Consider the following 22,480-nt stretch of genomic DNA (forward strand, 5'->3'; position numbering starts at 1 on the left):
CTTATAGACTAAAATATGAGTGGAAGAATATAAGTGATGTGGCTTAGACACAGACAAACCCATATGCACACACATATACAACCTACAAATTTCTCAAATTTATAAAATTTATTTATATATTCATTGGTTTTTTACAGTAATTTTTAGGACAATTTCAAGCAGTGTTCTTACTAACCAGAACTTATTTTACTGAAATTAATTACTTCTTTCCTGGATACAAAATGGTAGTAGTTTGTAAGAAATGTTTCCAATTACATCATTATTTTGTATTTTAGTATGTGAAAATACAGTTTGTTTGTTCTCTCATAATTATTGATTTGGATCTTGTAGTTATGATCTTGTATTTTATTTTACTTACTGAGTTTTATGAAATTATTTTTATTACTCCTTTACAAGGTCAAAATTTCCAATATTCAACAAATTTAATGTCTTTCAGACTACCTTTCTTTCCTTTGGTATAAATCTATCTTTCTAATGAGTTGTAACAAGAGACATGTTCATCCCCATGCAGCATGACTAGATGTAGTCATTCCCTTCAGAAATGGGTTATTTTGCTTGAAGAATAGTATTGAGAATTCCAGATGTGAAATCTAGCTTATTGATGAGGTTATATTTCTCTAGGTTACTATATTCATAAAAAATCATGAAAGCCTACTATATTAAACTGAATATATATTTAAATAATAAGTTTATTTGAAAGCCTTCAATTTTATTCTAGCACCAGAAGATTCATCAATGCATTTCCTTTATGTGACATGCATCATTGAATATTTTAAATACATCTGCATCAGTTTAAAGACTGCCTCTCTACATGAGTGATTTCTGCATTATTCAAATCATACAAGATAATCTATATGTATAATTTAGCTATTCCTGCTGCATAAGATCATGATATAAGTACAGGTAATACCTTCTTTTTTGGATCCCATTGCAATGATAAAATGAAACCTAAAGGGGTTTCTGAATGTATACTGGAAAATTAAAGAATCATTTTTAGAAGAAATGTTGATGATGAATTCTAAAAACACAGTATTATTTTCCTTCTTTGGATGTATTGTGTTACTTCATGATAACCTTTTTATATCATCATAAATGTACTCTGAGTTGCATAGCATTCAGTCTTCAGTAAAATATGAATAAGCATGATTTGTGTATGGGAATTTGAGTGTGTATGCATACAAAAATATAAAGGCTTAGTATGATGTTGAAGTCATTCCTGTTCTCTCAGGCCCACATGTCTCAGCCCATCAAGTGTTAGAGAGTTCAGGCACACACAGATTAGAAATACATGTATTTGAAAGCAGCTCAACCTTAAGCCACAAGCCAGCTTTAAAAAGCTGAAGCAGCATTTGAGAAAAAGTCATGACACTGAGAAATAGCACTAGGAAAGATACTGACAGCAATGTCACTGTGATGGGTGAGCCACTCTCCTTATCCAAGGAGGACTGAAACACAGAAACATCAGCTTAGCATCAACAAGAGCAAGAGATGTAAAATTCGCAAAATGAATAAATTCAAGAGGATATAAAAGACGTGAAGCTGACTAGCAAATTCAGAAATTTAAAAACAAATAAAAACCAACAAACAAAATCAAAACCCAAAATGAGATTAAATCCTTCCGAAATTACAGCCTTTCCCATTCTTAACAGACTTAAGAATGACTGCATGAGTTGGCTTCTGCCCTTTCTTTACCCTGCCTCTTTTCATTGATGAATAGGCATGTCCAATATAGCCTCTAGTCATTTATTCTGTGTCTCAAAGTTAGAAGCAATCTGAAACCTGCCTGATATTTCATAAAGTGTAAACTCATTGTAAATCAGTGTAAACTGATTGATCTAAACAGTATTCTAACACAAAACAATGGCAGCAACAAAAACTATACTTGTGACATTCATTTTAGATCAGGTAATGACTATAATGTTAATACTTCCCAAAGTCCAGGAAAATAGCAACCAATAAGAAATAATAGAGAGGGGCCTGGAGAGGTGGCTCAGTGGTTAAGAGCACTGACTACTCTTCCAGAGGTCCTGAGTTCAATTCCCAGCAACCACATGTGGGCTAACAACCATCTGTAGTGGAATCTGATGCTCTCTTCTGGTGTGTCTGAAGACAGCGACAGTGTACTTATATACATAAAATGAATAGATAAATAATTTCTTTTAAAAAAGAAACAATAGAGAAATATTTGGGAGATCTGATAGCTTCAATAATCTACAAAATAGATAATATATCTAAAGAATACATGGTTACGAAGAGGAGATTTTGAAAGTGAATGGGAGTTTTGTTTCTTCCTTTTCTTTTTCTTTTTGGATGCATTTAATTTGATAAGTACTAGGTGAGTATAAGATTTGTGAGTGGGAGGGATGGAGAGTACAGAAGCGAGAGGAAACTATATTGGATATAAAGTAACTAAATAGGCTAACAAATAATATAAAAAGATTGCTTTTATTTTTAATTATTAATGGATGTAAGTGCATGTGCATGAGTTTGTACATGTGAATGCAGTCCCATGAATGCTATGAGAAGAGGATTTTGGATTGTGTGATGCCTAGGAGCTGGAGTTACAAGTAGCTGGGTGTAGCATGGGAACCTGCCATTCTTTTTTATTATTTCCCATAACAGCTGTGTACTATTTGATTTTGGTGCTGAAAACTAAATACAGTTCCTTTATGAAAACATATGTTCTTTTAACTGCTGGGATATCTCTGAAGTTACAAGACTGGGCTCTTTTTAAAGAAAAGATAAAAAGCATAGCACAGATATTCTAGAATTTGAAGGAATTTATATAGAATCCTCATTTCAAATGAACAAAAGAAAACTGTCAAAATGTCTTGAATGTTTTGTATGCAAAGTAAGGGCATGGCTGTCACAAGTTTCATTTTCAAGATTTTATTTATTCATATCTTTAGTATAGACATATGCCTGTATGTGTCTGTGTGCCACATGCACTCAGTACCATCAGTGGCCAGATCATAGAAAGCATCAGAATTCAAGTTTCACCTTGTTAGCCACAGTGCAGATGCTGGGACCTGAACCTGGCTCACCTGTAAGAGCAACAAGTGATTATTGCATGATTCAATTTGAGTTCTTCTTTTTCCCTTTTGTTGAGTTAAGAGATGTGGACTATATCAAGTTTTCTCCATTAGATACCACCCAAAGTGTGAAGGCCCATGGCACTAAACAGAGTAGAACAAAGTATAGCATCAGAAGCCTAGAGAAAGTAAAAATAAGTGTTCATTTGTGTGAGCAACTGAGGTTTTGATGTGGTGAATAGGGCAGGAAGCCTGGTTAAATGTAAGTTGGTCTGTGGTCATCCATAATTAGGCAGTTGCATCATGAGGATATAACCCTCATCAATGTGACTAGTGTTCTTTGTAGGACAAGAGTCAGGGGATTGCTTTGCTTCCTCCTTCTCATATTAGGATATTTCAATCAGTTTGGTGTCTGCACTCCTGGAAGAATATCTCATTAAACTCCCCATTTAGCACCTTGCTGTAGATTTCAGCCTCTTGAATTGGGAGATATGAATGTTTACTATATCAGGCAACCAATCAATGATGGCTTCTTATAGCAGCTTGAACTCACTAAGGCCATGCTTAGTAAGAGAATTTATTAAAGAGATATTTAATAGTGTTATGAATATTTGAAATGTGTTTGATATGATTCATTAAAAAATCCAAAATAACTTCAAGGAAAGAAATGTCTAAATAGACAGATGTTTCTTAAAGACTTGAGAATATGACATCATTGAAAGGCTTCTCTGCCCAGAGAGCTTAATAAACCAATTGATTCCAATCTGTCAAAAAGATATTCGTCCTAAATGATACATGCACATTATTCAGCAATGTACTAGGATATAAAATCATCACACTTTGTTTTGTAAAATAAATACAGTTAAAATAGCATCTAGTGTAACAAACAAACAAATAAAGCAACAACAAAGCAACTAGGTTTTCCCCCAGTAAATAATATAATCTCAGAGTTTACAGTGTGATTAAATATACTGAATCAAGCAACCTGCTTCAGAATAGCCACAACAATATCTTTATGGAACTCTCTGTGACCAAATGAACGACCTATATGACAAGAGCTTGACATATTTGAAGAAAGAATTTGAAGGAGATATCAGAAGATGAAAAGATCTCCCATGCTGATAGATTGGTAGGATTAGCATAGTAAAAATGGCCAACCTACCAAAAGCAGTCGTCAAACTAAACACAATTTCCATCAAAATTCCAACACAGTTTGTTTGCTTGTTTGTTTGTTTGTTTGTTTTTCCAAGACAGGGTTTCTCTGTGTAGACCAAACTCAGAAAACTGCCTGCCTTTGCCTCCCAAGTGCTGGGATTAAAGGCATGTGCTACCACTGCCCAGCTCCAACACAATTCTTTGGAGATCTTAAAAGAACATCACTCAACTTCATTTAAAACAAAATAAACAAACGAATAAACAAAAAAACCCTCAGTATATTTAAAATGATCTTGTATTTCTGGAGTTATCACCATCCCTGATTTCAAGCTAGACTACAAAGTAATAGTAACAACAAACATCTGGTATTGGCATAAAAACCAAATAGTTTGATAAATGGAATGGAATTAAAGACCCAGCTAAATACCTATGGGCACATGATTTTTGACAAAGACGCCAAGACCATACAATGGGGAAAAAGCATTTTCAATACATGTTGCTCGAGTAACTAGATGTGGAAGAATGCAAACAGATCCACATTTATTACCCTGCATAAAACTCAAGTCCAAGTGGATCAAAGACCTCAATATAAAATCAGATACACTAAATCTCATAGGAAAGAAAGCAGGAAATAACCTTGAATACATTGTCACTCTGGACATATTCCTGAATAGAACATCAACAGCTCAGGCAATTAATAGACAATTAAATAGGACCTCATGAAACTGAAAAGATTCTATAACAGAAAGGACACTATCAAAAGGACAAAAGGTCCTCATGAATTTTGCAGGTAAATGGATGGAACTAGAAAATATCATCCTGAGTGAGGTAACTCAGACCCAAACGGACATGCATTATATGTACTCACTGATAAGTGGATATTAGCCAAAAAGTCAGAATACCTATGATTCATCCCACAGACTCCCAGAAGTTAAACATAAATGAAGGCCTAAGTGAGGATGCTTAAATTCCACTTAGAGGGGGAAAAATAATCATGAGAGGAAGAGGGAGGGAGGGATTTGTATAGGAGAGGGGAGGGGAAAATGGGCAAGATCAGCTCTGGGTGGGAGACAGAGGAGAGACCCAGAGAGCCAGGAAAAGGAATGGAAATATGCAGCTGGTGGTCGTGGGTGTGGGGGAAACGTTAGAAAGTCCCAGAGATCTGGGATAGGGGAGGCTTCCGTGGCTCAATGTGAGTGACCTTAGCCAAAACACCCAACAGTGGGGATATGGAACCTGAAGAGACTGCCTACAGTAGTCAGACAGAACCCCCAGTGGAGGGACAGGGACACCAACCCACCTACAAAATGTTAGATCCCAAACTGCTTCTGTCTAAAAGAAATGCAGCAAGAAAAATGACTCAGAGACCGAAGAAATGGCCCTCCTTGGCACCCCTCCCATGAGTAGGCACCAACCCCTGATGCTTTTGCTGTTGTGCTTGCAGACAGAAGCCCAGCATGACTGTCCTTTGCTAGGCTCTATTAGGAGCTGACTGGGACAGATGCAGATACTTACATCCAATCATTGGACTGAGGTCAGGACTTCTATGGAAGTGTTAGCGAAAGGATCAAAGGAGCTGAAGGGGAAAGCAACACCCTAGGAAGAACAAAAGTGCCAACTAACCTGGAACTCTGAGAGCTTCCAGAGACAGACACCAATCAGAGAGCATACATGGCTGGCTGAAAGCCCCTGGCACATATGTAGCAGAGGGCTGCCTTATGTGGCCTCAGTGGGAGAAAATGTGCTTAATCCTGTAGAGACTTTTAGCCCCAGGAGTGAGGGATACTATAGGGTGGGGTACTTTCTCAGAGGGAAAAGGGATGGGGCATGGAGGAAGAACGGTGCAAGGGGAGACAAAGAGGGCAACAACATTCAGGATGTAAATAATTAAAATAATTTATAATAATAATAGAGGACAAAAGAGCAGCCTACAGATTAGGAAAAGATCTTCATTGACTCTACATCCAAATTATATAAAGAGCCCAAGAAATTAGATATGAACAAACAAATTAATTTAAAAATTTGGTACAGATCTAAATCAGAGGAATCTATAATGACTGAAGATATATTCACTATTGTTAGGATTTTGGTTGTGAGATGGATATATTACAGAATGTACAGCTTTGACAAGAGTCAGCTGCTGGGATGCTGAAATGTCCTGCTGTTCCAGCCCCCTGCTTCCTGATGCTGTCTAGAGACTTGCTTCCAGAACAGCTTCAGGAGTTGTTACTGATTCCAGGTGATCTCACTTCATCCAACCTTTCAGATGGATCCAGTCAAAAGTTCAGTCAAGCCCTGAACCTTCTAAGCATACAGAGACTGGATAATTTAAGTCTAACAACTTTTTCTAATTTCATCTCTGTTCATCAAGAAGAAACCATGGAGACTCATCATCCCTTGAATTTGGGTGTCTGATTATGATTATTTTATAAATCATAGAACTATTTTAAGGAATAATTTGAAAATGGTCATAATTTTGAACAGGAAGGAAATTGTTGGTATGGATTACTAATTTTATTCTTGAATGAAGCATTGTGTAGCCATAATACATTGATAGAAATCTTTATAATTGATGCAAAATTAAAGTTATAATTTCTTATATTGGTACAGAATTTGCATACTGATATAGAACTAAGGTTTTCATTAGTATAAATCTGTATATTGATATAAAATTTGAAATTAATATTGCTACTCTTAGAAAGGTATTTTGCCTATGCAAGAATACAAAGCATTGAACCAGACCTTCTAATTGCTGTTAATATTATGATGATTAAGTAACACAAATTAAGGGCTAGATAATGAACTCATAGTTATATTAGATTCTGATTTATTTATAATAAACTCTTTTCAATATTACTCAAATAGGCTAGAGTTGTTAAGGTTTAACAATTCAGATATACTTTACATAGAAAATCTTCAAAAACATCAGAAAACCACAGAATGTGCCATTTAATCATTTCATTATCATTAGAAAATTTGACTAGAGACATGTCTGCTTCTGACAGTACCCCCTTCATGGATCAAAGAAGAAAATGAGCATCAAAACCTCCACATGGAGTAGCTTGAGTAATAGCAAGGAATCCACTGGATAAAAATTGCCTTATTCATCTGTAGACATAATACTGTCCAAAGAGGACAAACAGATATGGTATAGTAGATGACCAATAAGATCTGCCAAGATAGGATAAGCTAGCCCTTCATATTTTTGCTTTATTTCAAGGTCTGCCAGCTGGCTCTGGGCCAGAAGGTTCAAGACAGATGCTCCAACATTATAAGAAATTAGGCACTATCCAAGTAGTCAGCTGTCTCCACAATGTATTTAAGTTTTCAAAGCTATCTTTTTGTGCTTCATATATATTCAGGCTATATTTATTTTGTTCTCAAATTCCTGACATGGGTGAAGACAGTTACAGTTTCATAATCAAACTCAAGTTGATTAGCATTGAGAAAGAGAATATAGATTTGAAAGGATGGCTTTTCAGATGGTAATACAAGTTATAATTCAGGTATAGAATTGTAAGCTCTTTAGGTTAGGAAAGATGGTACAATTCTTTATCTAATTGACAGATTGATGGACTAGATGTTAATTGTGTATCATAGTTTGTAATTTACATGATTGTTATGGTTGTGCTTAATTTATGTCTGACAGAAAAGAGCCCTTTAAATTGGATTAAAAAAAAAAGGGAGAAATGAACTTGGTTTGGCCTAATGTTGCTTGTGTTATGTTAATGTTGGTCCTTAAAACTGCTTTTGTGAGTTTATGCTCCTAGGATACTGCCAGTTGCCTCTGATTGGTAAATAAAGATGCCAGCAACCAATGAATGGGCAGAACACACAAACATGGGACTTTTAGGGTTCCTGGGCTTGGGGAGGGGTGTTTGGGATGGAGTGTTGGGGTGGGAGAGAAGGAGAGGGAAAAGGAGAGGGAGAGGGAGAAGGAGAGAGAGAAAGGAGAGGAGGAGGAGAATTGTCATGAGATGGGTGTAGGATGGACCAGCCATGAAAGAATCTGGGTAAGTGACCCTAACGTCTATTTCCCTGATTGAGTCAACCAACAAATTGGGAAAAGATCTTCATCAACCCTACATCTGATAGAGGGCTAATATCAATTATATATAAAGAACTCAAGAAGTTAGACTCCAGAGAACCAAATAACCCTATTAAAAATGGAGTACAGAGTTAAACAAGGAATTTTCACCTGAAGAACTTCAGATGGCTGAGAAGCACCTTAAGAAATGTTCAACAGCATTAGTCATTAGGGAAATGCAAGTCAAAACAACCCTGAGATTTCACCTCACACCAGTCAGAATGGCTAAGGTTAAAAACTCAGGAGACAGCAGGTGCTGGTGAGGATGTGGAGAAAGAGGAACACTCCTCTACTGCTGGTGCGATTGCAAGCTAGTACAACCACTCTGGAAATCAGTCTGGTGGTTCCTCAAAAACTGGACATGACACTTCCAGAGGACCATACTATACCCCTCCTGGGCATATATCCAGAGGATTCCCTGGCATGCAATAAAGACACATGCTCCATTATGTTCATATCAGCCTTATTTATAATAGCCAGAAGCTGGAAAGAACCCAGATGTCCCTTAATGGAGGAATGGATACAGAAAATGTGATATATTTACACAATGGAATACTACTCAGCAATTAAAAACAATGAATTCATGAAATTCTTAGGCAAATGGTTGGAACTGGAAAATGTCATCCTAAGTGAGGTAACTCATTCACACAAAAAAATCACTCATGGAATGCAGTCACTGATACTTGAATATTAGCCCAGAATTTCTGAATACTGAAGACAACTCACATATCAAATCATTCCCAAGAAGAAGGAAGGAGAAGGCCCTGGTCCTGGAAAGGCTTGATGCAGCATTGTAGGGGATTGCCAAGACAGGGAAGTGGGAGAGGTTTGATTGGGGAATGGGTGGAGGGAAGAGGGCTTATGGGACTTATGGGGAGAGGGGAACCAGGAAAGGGAAAATCATTTGGAATGTAAACAAAGATTATAGAAAATAATAAAAAAAAGAAATAAATTTAAATACAGTCTTTAAAAAATAAATTATAATGATTTTCCAACAGTGGTAACTGAGATGATAATCTCTCCTTGTGGAGAGAAAAGATTAGGAAACAATTATAAAACTGAATATGAGAGGTATTGATGAAAACTATTAGTTGCAAGGTAGAATTTAATCAAATATTACAACCTCAGGGATATGTTATGGGAATTTTGGTTGCTTATGTCTCAAACTGTGTTCTGGCTCCTTCTCTACAGCTTCCCCTTCTAGGTCTTATTTATACATATTAGGTAGTTTTGTCTTTGTTTATCTTAGCACCTTCATGAAACATGGTGTTTCATTCAAAGTATCATAAGTAATTTTATTGACAACTTAAATGTCATTGTGATTTTTGAACAAGTCTCTGAGTACAATTGCTATAATGTATTAATTCTTCTTGCTAAGAAATGTGCAACTATCAAGGTATATTTTCTAAGGTGCTTAATATTCTAGATGTCATTTTTTTGTATGTGCTTTCCAATGAATCAATATTGTAATTAAGAAGAGAGGATCTTATGGTAGTTCGCAAGGGTCTGTAGAAGAGCACACATAGGTATTTATATGATATAAGTACACTGTTTGTTTAATATACCTGAATACCTTCTGGCTTACTATTTGCATCTACTAAGATTAAAGGAAAACAAACAATAAGTAAATATCAATTCTAGGTTTGAGAAATCTTAAGCAAAAGATTTTGTTTTAGAGCACCAATTTAATATGTATATGTATGTGAAGACATATATTCTTTTGAAGCCAACACACTTAATTCAGTGAAAGAAAAAAGTATTAGGATACAAAGTACAACTCAAAAACTCCAAAAGAATTTAATTCATAAACGAGGACAATTTGAGAAAAACATCATTGTAAATAAGGAACAGTAAAACTGAATTTACAAGCATGTTTATAAATCATTCCAGGACTGGTGTGGGATTGTTACATAAGAGATACATACATTTTTTCATGTGCTGTAATATAGCTATTATAGATTTGATGCTTTCTAGTATTTTAGTGTGTGGTCAGAGGGACCAACCTCCCTTTCCTTGGGTTGAAATATTTTTCCTATTGCTTCTGGTTTCTTTCTGTCTAGTACTTCCTCAACATTAACACCATGCCATCATGTAATACAAAATGACCGAGAAAGCACTCAGAATTGCTAGCAGAACAGATATTAGCAAATTGAATTTTAAATCTTAGAAGCCTTGTGGTTAAAATGGAAATGTGAATACATTTTACTTGTGACTGTAGTTCTTTGTGTTCAGGAGGGCAATCATTCCACTCTCACTCCTCTTCTTGTTTTTCAGGTGACTAATTCTTGTTTAAAAAACTTTTCCCTTAGATAGCCATCCTGAGATGATGGCCAAGAGATGCCTGAGAGATGGCTCAGCGGTTAAGACCCCTGGCTGCTTTTCCAGAGGTCCTGAGTTCAAATCCCAGCAACCACATGGTAGCTCACAACTATCTATAATGGGGTCTGATGCCGTCTTCTGGTGTATCTGAAGACAACTAGAGTATACTCATATACATAAAATAAGTAAAGGTTCTTAACAAAAACAAAACAAACAAAAAACCTTTTCCCTTTCCTCTTATTAAAGAAATCTGTGAATCAACTAAAATCTTACAAAATATTTCAAAGCCTGTGCTGAGGACAGATCTTCAGAAGACAGTAAATCTAAATTTAATTTTTAACTAGCTGTGTAACCTTTGAATTCTTTTTTATTGTTTTTTGTTTTTTGTTTTTTCCTGGATGTTATCTTTCTCAACTTCGTGAATTAAGAAAATTCAGCATACTAATTAGTTGAAGAGATGATTAAGGAAAATATAATACAACCCCCAGGTACTTAGCCTAAAGCTCAGTATTTTAGTTACTTTCTCAAGTTTTCTTTATGAACATCAAGAACCAGTCATTATTAGGGACATTACAATATATTTTGTAACATTTGGCTTGTTACATGTATTTTGAGTAGAGTTTAATTACCAGTGGAATAGTCTAAGGGATGTGAACTTTAAGTATGTATAGGTTCTAAGGAACATATTCTCAGAAGCAAACATCTCACTTTCCCTGCACAGGTAAATTTAATTTTGTTTTCAGAGGACGGTGCTTTCCATTTTCTGAAATTCTTTACCTGAAGTATGAAGATTTCAGTTTCAACATATAAAGCAATGCATGTATATGTCTAAGCAAACATTTGCCTGCCACTAGTATGTGAGAGAAAAACTACATTATTACCTAAGATTTTCAGTAAAAGCTTCTTGTAGATGTTTACATGCTATTTTTTTTAATGAAAAAGTATTAACAGTGATAGAAAAGGGGCATCTCAGCTATTAACTTCGACATTTAATTTTTTTCTAGGGTAAATTTGAAGACAGGCTGTTGGAAAAAATCTTTTTTAGTTTTGTTTTTTTTTTTTGTTTTTTGTTTTTTGTTTTGTTTTTGTTTTTTTTTTTTTAAAGATTAGTAGCAATGTTCTGACCTGAAATTTAGGTCTTGTGATTTCTTTAAAGACCCTTCTCACTTTGTGAAATATTTCGAGTACTGACTTTACTACTAAAGTTAATCTTAATTGGATACAAACCGTTAAAACCTAAGAATATTTTCCTTGGAAACTATACATACTAAAGTTTACACCACTTAAACGATTTCATTGATAATTGAATTCTACTCTAAATCCGTGTAACCAGCTACATGTCACAAAACATATAATGATGTCCCTAATAATGACTGGTTCTTGTTGTCCATAAAGAAAACTTGAGGGAGTCCTTGGAAGGCCTACAATCACTTTTACTGATATATTAATTATCTACAATGATGAAATGTACCTGGCTGAAGAATGAAACCCATCCTTCTGTAATACATTCTAGGTTCATTTTGCATTTCCTCGAAAAATTTAAAGTTTCAACGACCATGTATTTAGTGCTTAGTCCTGCTTAGGGAAGAGCTCAGTGATTTTTACAGACGCAAAGCTTTCTGTTCATCTATGTATATTTTAAGAATTCTCCACGTGGCTTAGTTCAAAGCATGCTTTGACTGTTTTGGAAGAGGTAAGTCAGTCTTTAGCTGGTACAGATCCTTTGAACAAGAATCTGATGCATAGGCACAGACCTAAAGTGAGTATTAGCTCCCTAATACTTTACACAGCCTGGCCAGAATCCTTGAGGCTGTCAAGACTCTTCAGAGAAGCAAAGCCGGAAAGCATTTCTTTCACAAAATATGTAAATAGATGGCATGGGGGGAGGGGTGAAGCCCGGAATTCTTTACCTTTGACTAGACTTCTTACAAATTCTAGCAAAGTAGCAGAACGCAATTGTTACCCTTGCTGAGTGGGTTAGAAGAGAGATGTTAGAATGGCGGAGGTGGTGGGGAGGGGGTGTCCAATTAGTTTTATTGGCTCTATGTGGGGCTTTCCTAGAGTCTCCCAACATCCAGCAGCCGGTCTAGCTCTGTGCGCCGGGAGGACGCAGCGGGCAGCCGCAGTGGCCTCTGCGTCACGGGCTGGTGGGGCGGAGAGGCGGCTCCCAGCTTGCAGACCTGGCTGGATCCTTGGTGCCGGGTCCCCGCCCGCAGCCACCCACTCTCCCCCGCAGCTTGTCGGGGGACGCAGCACAAGCGGGCTGGGTACGTGGGATCCTCCGTCACATCCTCACTCACACACACACATACACACACACACACACACACACACACACACACACACGCACGCACACACACACACGCACACACACACAGACATACACATACACACACTCGCATAACACGCACGCACGCACACAACACACACACACACACACACACACACACACACACACACACACACACACAGGCACCCCAGGAACAACACGCCAACATCCCTGCCAGACACTGGCGCTCACGAGTTTCTTGGTGCCAGCTTGCAGGACAGCGACTCCCGAAACCAAGCCTGCTTCTGGCAAGCTGTTTCTGTTCTCCCGACAGCTCCTCCGCGGCCTCCAGCACCATCACCTGGATCCGACCTTTGTAAGACCTAGGAATCTGGAAGCTGTAAGAGGTGCTGGCTCAAGAAACACCAGAGGTAATGTCTCACTCTGGTGCTGGAGCACCTCCGGGGGGGTAGGGTGGGGCTCTCTGTAGCCATCCAGGAGTCCGTAGCCAAGAAAGACAGCAGGATGCATGGATGGAGCTCCAGAAAGACTCCGGCTGGATCCTGGGATCGGAGCCGGAAGGGCGATGGGAAACGTGGAAGGGTAATGCTGGTTTCTGAGGATATCCTGTGATTCTGCGTCCTGCACCTGTGCAAACTGGGGTTCTGGTGGTAGGGGTCCGAGGCACTTGTGGGGAGAAGCACGTGGTTAGAAACGTGCCGCCATCCTTCCTAACCTAGAAGGAAACTGACTAGTGTATCCGTGGAGACCTGCTGGTTTCCAAGTCAAGTTGGGGGGTTGAAGGGCGGGGTTCAACAGGGCAAGTCCGAGAGTAAAGTTGTCAGGGCAGAGATGCGCTACTGGGGAAAATTGAGATACAATATTCCTACGAGTGGTCGGTGAGACTGGAGAACAGCTTGCCTCCTTCTTGAGGGCTTGTGGATCATTTGCAACAGCAACACAGACTCTCAAGGCAGTGTATTCACGTGACCTGGATTTGCTTCTCTCCTGCTTGAGACATCCTGTGATGGGCTGTCCGAAAACCGACCTTTAGGCGTACTCTCAGCACGTGGCTGCTGGAGAAATCATAGCTTGGGGGCTTCTCTGCGCCTCCTGGGATCGGAATGGGTGGCAGAGAGGAAGGAGGAAAGGATGGTGGCATTGAAATTTTAAGGAACGACTGAAGAGGGACTAGGCACCTTTATGCCTTGTACGTAGTTGATCCACTTTGCTGCTCTGTGTGTGATAGCGCAGAAATATGATATAACACACTGAAGAGAAAGCGATACTACTTTTAACTTGCGCACCAGGTTCTAGCAGAGGAATGAATCAGAATCTCAGGGGGATACATAGGGGGCAGGGGAGACCCGCACGCTTTCAAAGCTCCACCGGTGAGAATTCTTCTCCTGTGAGCTGAGAAGTGTCCTTGAATGTGCCCATTGGCTTAACTAATCTAAGAAGCAGTTGCATTCTGGCTTTGCTCTTTCCCATTTCGTTCTCCACCCTAGTGGAGTAAGACTGGGAGGAGCCTGGAGGCCAGCGTGGTGACATAGTAAGTGTTTGGGTGCTTATGCAAATAAGACTGCAGCCATTGCCTCTGGTCCATCCTCCAAGTCTCCTCAGACTTTAAAGGTCTACCCTTTCCTAGGTCTGAGTTCTTTCATGCAGAGCTGAGAAAAACAAGAGGACTGAAGTCTTGCCTTTGAGTGCTCTATTTGGGCCTTTTAATCTTCTCTGTAAAAGGTATTTTCTTACTGCCCGTGCCCAGTAGCTTTCTGAAAAGGCAGAGCAGTCCCACCAAGCTTTGAAATCTTTTTTCAGCTGATACTACCCTGAGTTTTTTAAGCACTCTATAAATACTTGACTGAATGAAGTTTCTCCTTTGTTCATTTACAGTATGTGTATTTGTTTCCCATTAACTCAGATGATTTTATATTACCTTACCAATTAAACCAACCAACTACTTTTCTCTAAGCAAAACATGATGTATATGCCTTTTGTGTTGCTATAAGACATGAATCAACAAATTTTGAAAGGAGGTTAGTGTTTCTGTGTTTATCATTAAAGTATATATTATCGCACATTACCTAGTTGGTTTAATTCCATTAATTCCAACTAATTGTATAATTCCAATATATGCTAATCTAAGTGGAGACTTTTAATGGAATTTAAAGATTATTCATATATGTTTCTGAAAGACTGCTGTTTTGTCATCTAATTAACAATAAATAGGGAGTTTTAAAACTAGATGATTTCAGCTCTTTGGAGATACCAAAATAAAGACAGCACGCCTTTCTACAAATTATTGAAACATCTAAAAATAAGTCAAAATAGTTACTCCAACTTGAGCTTTATGGCTATAACTGTATACTTGCCCAGTCTTAGCATGTGCATGTTAAAAAAATGTTTCTGTGTCTTCAAAAAAATGTATAAATAGGAGATACATTGATGGTTCTCTAAACACTGGAGTTATTACTCAGCCAGTTTAAAAACATCATTTCCTTAGGGTGGCAAAGCTGAAAGAGACCTCAGTGGTTATTAAAACCTCTTGGCTTTTCCTTTCACTTCTTCATTTATCACTCTACATTAGTGATAATGTTAATTTTTTTACCACTAAACACTCAGGATTGGATATAATGATATATTAATATGCAGACTTGGCTTCAAGTGATTTCTGAGCAGATGGAACTGTTCAAAAAATACTTTGGCATAGTCTGATGCATGAAAGTTACGGGCATTTTCACAGCCAGAACTTTTTGATTTAGTCTTAATTTATTAATAATATTGCTGCTTTGCTGGTATTTAGTAATTTGGGCTAAACATTTTATGTTGAGATGTGAGTTGTGATCAGTTTTCTCTGAAAATTAGCAGCCCTTAGAGTAGAGTTACGGGATAGTTTTTAATAAACAGTAATACCTAATATAGGAGAGAACTACTTTAGCCTTGATGGCCAGGTTATTTTATTTTAGATTAACAAAAATATGCCTTCTGAGTATGACTGAATGCTATCTCTGACTAGAATGTTCACCCTGTAAGCTTTCTCATGCATCAGACTGGAAATGATCACAAAGATGACTCAGAGAGTGTAAGAGGACACAATTATACTCAGATGTTTTGTGTACTTGTGGAAAATAAGAAAGTTTTATAAAGAACTACTTGGTAATGTTTATCAGAATTATAAAATTGGTTTTGATAAGTCAGTTTCCTTTCCAGGAATTAATTCTATTGGTTCATCAATGCAAGATATGAAAAACAATTTATTGGAGTCTTCTAAGGTAAAGGTTCAGATACAGCATATTTCTAAAGACACAGGAATATTGTATAGTTATTAAAATAAATCTAGTATATTAAGAATGAAAGTGTTTGACTTTTATCATCAAAAAGAAAGGAAATGCAGATCTAGAATTAAATAGTAGCATGAAAAGAAACGAGTCAAAGAAGAAATAACTGTAAAATGAAAGATGTAAGGAGAGACTCCCGGTTGAATAGTATTCAGGCACCAATCCAAGCAATCAACTTAATGAAGTACAAAAGTCAGAGAATATGTAGTCGTACTTATTACTGTTGTTTTCAAATTTGCAAAGAATTTACTCTTACAAGCATTTTTCAGCGTATTAAAATTACATTGCTTCCCTGTCTATTCTTCCAAACTCTGCCATAGAGAATTCTTTGTTTTCTTTCACATTCATGGTCTTATTATTATTTTTAATTGGTTATTGCTATATACATACATAGTTACCAGCCTGTGCAATGTTACATGTATGTATGTTTTCAGGATTCATCATTTGGTATTGGATAACCAATTGATGAGATCTTCCCTGGGTAAGACCGTTTCTTCTGCTCCACTCTCAGGCAGTGGCTACATCTAAAAATGCTCCTATACCTCAGGCTCAAAGAACCTCAAGGAAGAAGAGATAGAAGAAATTTAAGAGGCAGAGGATCAGGGAGTTTGCTCTGAGACTGTTTCTGCTGGTAATGTTAGAAGCTACACCCACAAAGTCACCAACATGAGCTAAATAAGAACACAAAAGTAGACATGGTAAAGCAGTTGGGGCAAAAGCCCACAAGACCTCCATTTTGTTCATAATGGAATTGTAAAGGAAGAAATTTTAGATATAATTTATTATCTATCTCCCTCACAGTTTCATTTAGGGTAGATGTAATTGTTTAGAGCAGATGTAGTTGAATCATTGAATTTAGTCAGGTATATAGTGACATGAAAACAAACACAAAAACAAACACACTCATGGATGTAAGATTTTAATTTTGAGACACTGAATCACCTGTAGTAGTTGTGGAATGACAGAATGTGTTCACGAGTTAAAGCAACAACAACAACAACAACAAAACTTTCTTAACACTGTTACTTCTCTTAAAAAAAAATACTATAAAATCATTCTCAAAATACTGACCTTGCTGTAATCATGTTATAGAAACCTCCCATCACACAGAAAATATTGGCCATTCTTTTCATGAGTAAAGCCTCTTCATTCCATTTCAAGAATATCTTGTAATAGAACCATGCAGTAAACATCATCTTTCTACACACACAGTTGTCTTCCTTCTCACTCATCTTTATGTGTACCAGTAGGTTGTTACATGGCTTGGGTGCACCTGAGTTTAAGCATTCATTCACAGGATGATATTTGGGTTATGCCCAATCTGGAGCTACCTGGAGCAAAGTTGCTAGGGAGATTCCTACTCAGGTTTTAATGGAACATACCTTTTAATTTATCTGGGGCTTAAGAATGTAATTGCTAAGTTATATAGCTATTGCATGCTCAATTATAAAAGTTTCCTTAAGAGAAGGTGGATAACTGTTTTCTGGAGTACTGGCTACAGTTTACATTCTCACAAAGCATAAATGAATGATCCACTTTTGACTGTGAAAGAATTTCGCCTTTCTGACTGTTAAATAGTGGCATTTCTTTGTGGCTTTGTTTCCCTAATTGAGGTGAACACTGAATCTTAGCTCATGTGATTGTCCTCCACATGACATTCAGTGGATGATTCAGTAGGTTCTTCGCCCACTTTGTACTTTGTATTTGTAATAAGTGAGTTGAAGGACCTTTTTTATACCCCCGAAGTACTAAACTTTTTCTCATTTTGTGGTCTTCAAACGTTTTCTCCGGTGGAGACCAAATTCAGTTCCTGGCTCTTGCTAGGCAAGTGCTTTGCCACTTAGTTAAAAGGTCAGTACCCGTTCTCTTAATCTTCAGCTTATTATCTTTTCATAATTAATTAATAACTAATATAATTACACCACTTTCCTCTTTCCTATTCTTAATCGCTGTTGCCCAACCTCTCCTATAGTCCCTCTTCATCTCCCAGATTGATGGCATTGTTTTTATTACTATTGTTTTACACACACACATATGAATACAATCCACTGAGTTCATTTACTTTGGGCTGTGTGTATTTTATTTTGGGACTCATCTTTTTGTATTAGATAACCAGTGACGGGGAATATCCTTGGTAGAGGCTAATTTTCTCTCTCTCAAAGCCATTAGTTGTATATCGTTCTTAGATTAAATCTCTTGAGAAATCCCCACTCTGCACTCACCTGTCATTGTTCTGGTGCAGTTTAAACATCTATATTGTTGAAATATCAATGATGTAGTCTCTCCATCATTTCTAGGAGATGCAATCTAACAGCACATTTTCTCATATTCTGACTCATATTACCTTTCTGTCTTCTCTCCCCCTATATCCCCTGAGCTTTAGGTGCAAGGATTGTTTTACAGATGTGTCCTTTGGGGTGAGGGTCACACAGTCTATTGGTCACTGTAATACTTTGGTGCTGTTGATGTTTTTATTGTTTATTTTTTAATCATCTTAACAGGTCTTTTTGTATTGGAAAATTATTTATATTTTGAAGCATAGCTTATTAATTTTTTGTTCTCATGTCTTGCTTTTGATGTCACACCTGAGATCTCTTCTCTTAGTTCTAGATCTCAAAGATTTTTTTCCCCCTGATTATGTGTTTTATATTCAAGGCTATAAAAGATTTTGAGTTAGATTTTATGAATTATTTTCGACTTGGTTCATTTAGAGTTGTAGTTTTGGTGAAGGATGTTGAGTTGTTTCCAGATTAACTTATTAAAATAGCTGTAGTTCCCCCATTGGCATTACCTTCATATTTTATCAAAAATTCTCTGGGCTTATTCTATCTGTGTTTTTCAGGACAGAGTGTTCTATTCAACTGACATGAATCTGTTTTTGTATTATCCTCCATTCAAACTTTTCATTTGTAATGATATTTTTTGTGTGTTATTTGAATTCTCAGTTCTATTTTACGACTTAGTAATTATGGCTTTACATTTCTTTCCAGTCTTTCTGCTATGTTAATTCCTCTATCATATTATCATATTGCCTATCATATTGCTTCCTGTGTGTTCCTTTTGTTTAGTTTGTTGGATATACATATTTGCTGGGTGCTTAGAATTTTTCTTTTCCTTTTTTTTCAAGTATGGCATGTAGTTTTGCTGGCTGTATAAGTCTAGGCTGGCTACCATTGTCCTTTAGGATTTGAAAAGCATTACTCCAGGTTCTTCTGACTTTCAAAGTTTCCATAGAAATATCAGCTGTGGGGCTACAGAGATGGCTCAGTGGTAAAGAGCTCTGACTGTTCTTCTAGAGGTCCTGAGTTCAATTCTAAGCAACCACATGGTGGCTCATAACCATCTGTAATGGGATATGATGCCCTCTTCTGGTGTATCTGAAGACAGCTACAGTCTACTCACATACATAAATATTATTTTTAAAAAGAAGTATCAGCTGTTCTGATGTGTTTTCCTTTATATGTGGCTTGAACTTTGAACTTTTTTTGTAGTTTTCAATAAATTTTCTTTGCTATGTATACCTAATGTTTTAACCATAACATACCATAGGCATTTTCTTTCTAGTCTTGTCTATTTGGTGAACTGTGTGCTTTTCATATCCATTTGGGTATGTCTTTCCTTAGTTTCTAGATGTCTTCTATGATCTTCTTCAAAAACTGGTTTATGCTATTGACTAGGAATTCTTCTCCCTCATCTATGCTAGTATGAGCGCCCCACCCCAATGGTGTCTCACATTTCTTGGCTTCTTGATCATCTGTTTCCAGAAGACAATGTTTTCTTGCAACCATCCATTGCCTCTGACTCATACTTTTCTCAACCCTCTTCTATAATGATCCATTAGTCTTGTGAGGTGGCATACAGTATATGTCCTCTCTCTCTCTCTCTCTCTCTCTCTCTCTCTCTCTCTCTCTCTCTTGCAAACAGAAGTTTCTCACATGAGGGCTATGACATATATTGAACTAGTAGTATAAATCATGAGTCATTAGGCGTCAGTCTACTATTATGTCCCATTAGCAGAGTAATACAAGTAGGTTCCTCCCTGGGGGCAGTGTGCTGTCTATCCATAGATTTTTGGTTTGAAAAATGATGCTGGATATGGGTTTCTTTTTGAGAAGTAAAGTGTAAATCAGAAAGTAGTTGTTTACTGCCATGATATTTGTGTCCTCATTGCAGCCCTAGGCATTTCTTGGCAGGGTTGTTGTTACTGTAGCCAATAGGGTTCACAGAAGGGAGTGACTAAGGATTGCTTTCTTCTTTGATAGTGTGACTAGTGCTTATAGCACCATGGAAGCTGACTAGTAGGGATAAAGCTTTAAGGTGTATACCAAACTAATTTTGCCATGTCCTATGAGTCTAGTATTTGGTTCTTTGTACAGTAGGGTTTAATCGGCACGTTCTGGATGGTACTCTAGAGTAATAATAATAGCTTGTAGTGTTGGGGGGTGGTCTATGGAAACTCACTGGCTAACAACTGCAAAGAAGTAACCAATTTCCAGAACCATACCTTTATATATATATATTTGTATTTTATTTACACTTCAAATGTTGTTCCCTTTCCCAGGCTCCCCTTGGCAAAGCCCTCATATTACTGCCCATCCCCTTTGCCTCGAAGAGTGGGATCCCTACCTACACATCCACCCACTTTTCTCATCAGTCTAGCATTCCCCTTCTCTGGGGCAACAATCCTCCGAAGGACTAAGTGCCTCCCTTCCCATTGATATCAGTGAAGGCAATCCTCTACTACATATGTAACAGGAGCCATGGACTCACCCATGTGTAATCTTTGGTTGGTGGTTTAGTCCCTGGGAGCTCTGAGGGGTATGGTTAATTGATATTATTGTTCTTCCTATGGAGTTGAAATCCCTTTCCACTCCTTAAGTTCTTCTCCTAACTCTCCCATTGGGGTTTCCGGGGTTAGTTCTATGGTTGGCTGTGAGTATCTGCATCTGTCTTAGTCAGGTGCTGGCAGAGCCTCTCAGAAGACAGTCATACCAGGCTCCTGTCTGCAAACACTTCTTGGCATCAGCAATAATGTTGGGGTTTGGTGGCTGTGGACGGGATGGATACCAATGCAGGGCAGTCTCTGGATGGCCTTTGGTCTCTGTTCCATTTTTTTTTATGGGTCTGTGTTTCCTTTTGACAGGAACAATTCTGGCTTAAAAATGTTGAGATGGGTGGGTGGCCCCATCCCTCAACTAGGGACCATGTCTTTATATTGGAGGTAGTCTTTTAGGTTTTATATCCTTTCTGTTGGCTATTTTGGCTAGTGTCATCATCATTGGTTTCCAGAAGTCTCTTGCACTCTTGGTGTCTTGGACTTTCTAGTGTTTTCCCCCAGTTCCTCCACTCCCTACCCCCACTGGTACATTCATTTTCCTGGCCCTCAGGACTTCTCTCCTGTTCCTTAACATATTTGATCCTGCCCCTCCTTTTTCCCTTCCTCTCCCTTCTCCACCCATGTCCCTCCCTCCCTCTACCTTCTGGTGATTACTTTGTTCTGCCTTTTAAGTGGGATTGAAGCATCCACACTTTAGACTTACTTCTTCTTAAGCTTCATATGATCTATGAGTTGTATCATGGGTATTATGAGCTTTTGGGCTAATATCTACTTGTCAGTGCGTACTTAACTTTTGGGTCTGGTTTACCTCACTCAGGATGATATTTTCTAGTTCCATCCATTTGCTTGCAAAATTTGTGAAGTCATTGTTTTGAATAGCTGAGTTGTAGTCCATTGTGTAATTGTACCACATTTTCTGTTTGACAGCTTCGGGTGTCTAGTATTTCACTGTGGCTCTGTGTGGAGTAACTCCATTCTAATGATTCTTATTTCTGTGTGTGAAGCTCCTATAGTAGTAGACTTCCATATTTCCTTTTAGAAGGGTCTTTCATGTTATTTATCCCTTTCCTGCCCCCTCCTATATCCTATTCATTTTCCATTCAGTTAACACTTCCTACTCCATGATTCTCTTTAATCCTTTATATAATTGTTCCACCCTCAACTCTAGGTGTAAGCCCCGCCCAACTACCTCTTAGTGATATGCTGACTTCTACTAAGATTTAATGTTTTATATTTAGCATATTTAGCATCATTTTCCTGATATCTATTCAAATTGTTTTAGGCAGAAATAGCACTTACCCTTGTAATGTTGGCTACTATTTGATGGTATGAATTTAACTGTTTGTTTAAATATTTGATCATTTAGGCACATGTGTGTGATTTCTGCTTTGGGATCTTCTGTGGCTGACTAATTACTATTAACATTGTGTGTGTGATGTG

This window comes from Apodemus sylvaticus, chromosome 20, assembly GCF_947179515.1.
Source record: "Apodemus sylvaticus chromosome 20, mApoSyl1.1, whole genome shotgun sequence".
NCBI lineage: Eukaryota > Metazoa > Chordata > Mammalia > Rodentia > Muridae > Apodemus > Apodemus sylvaticus.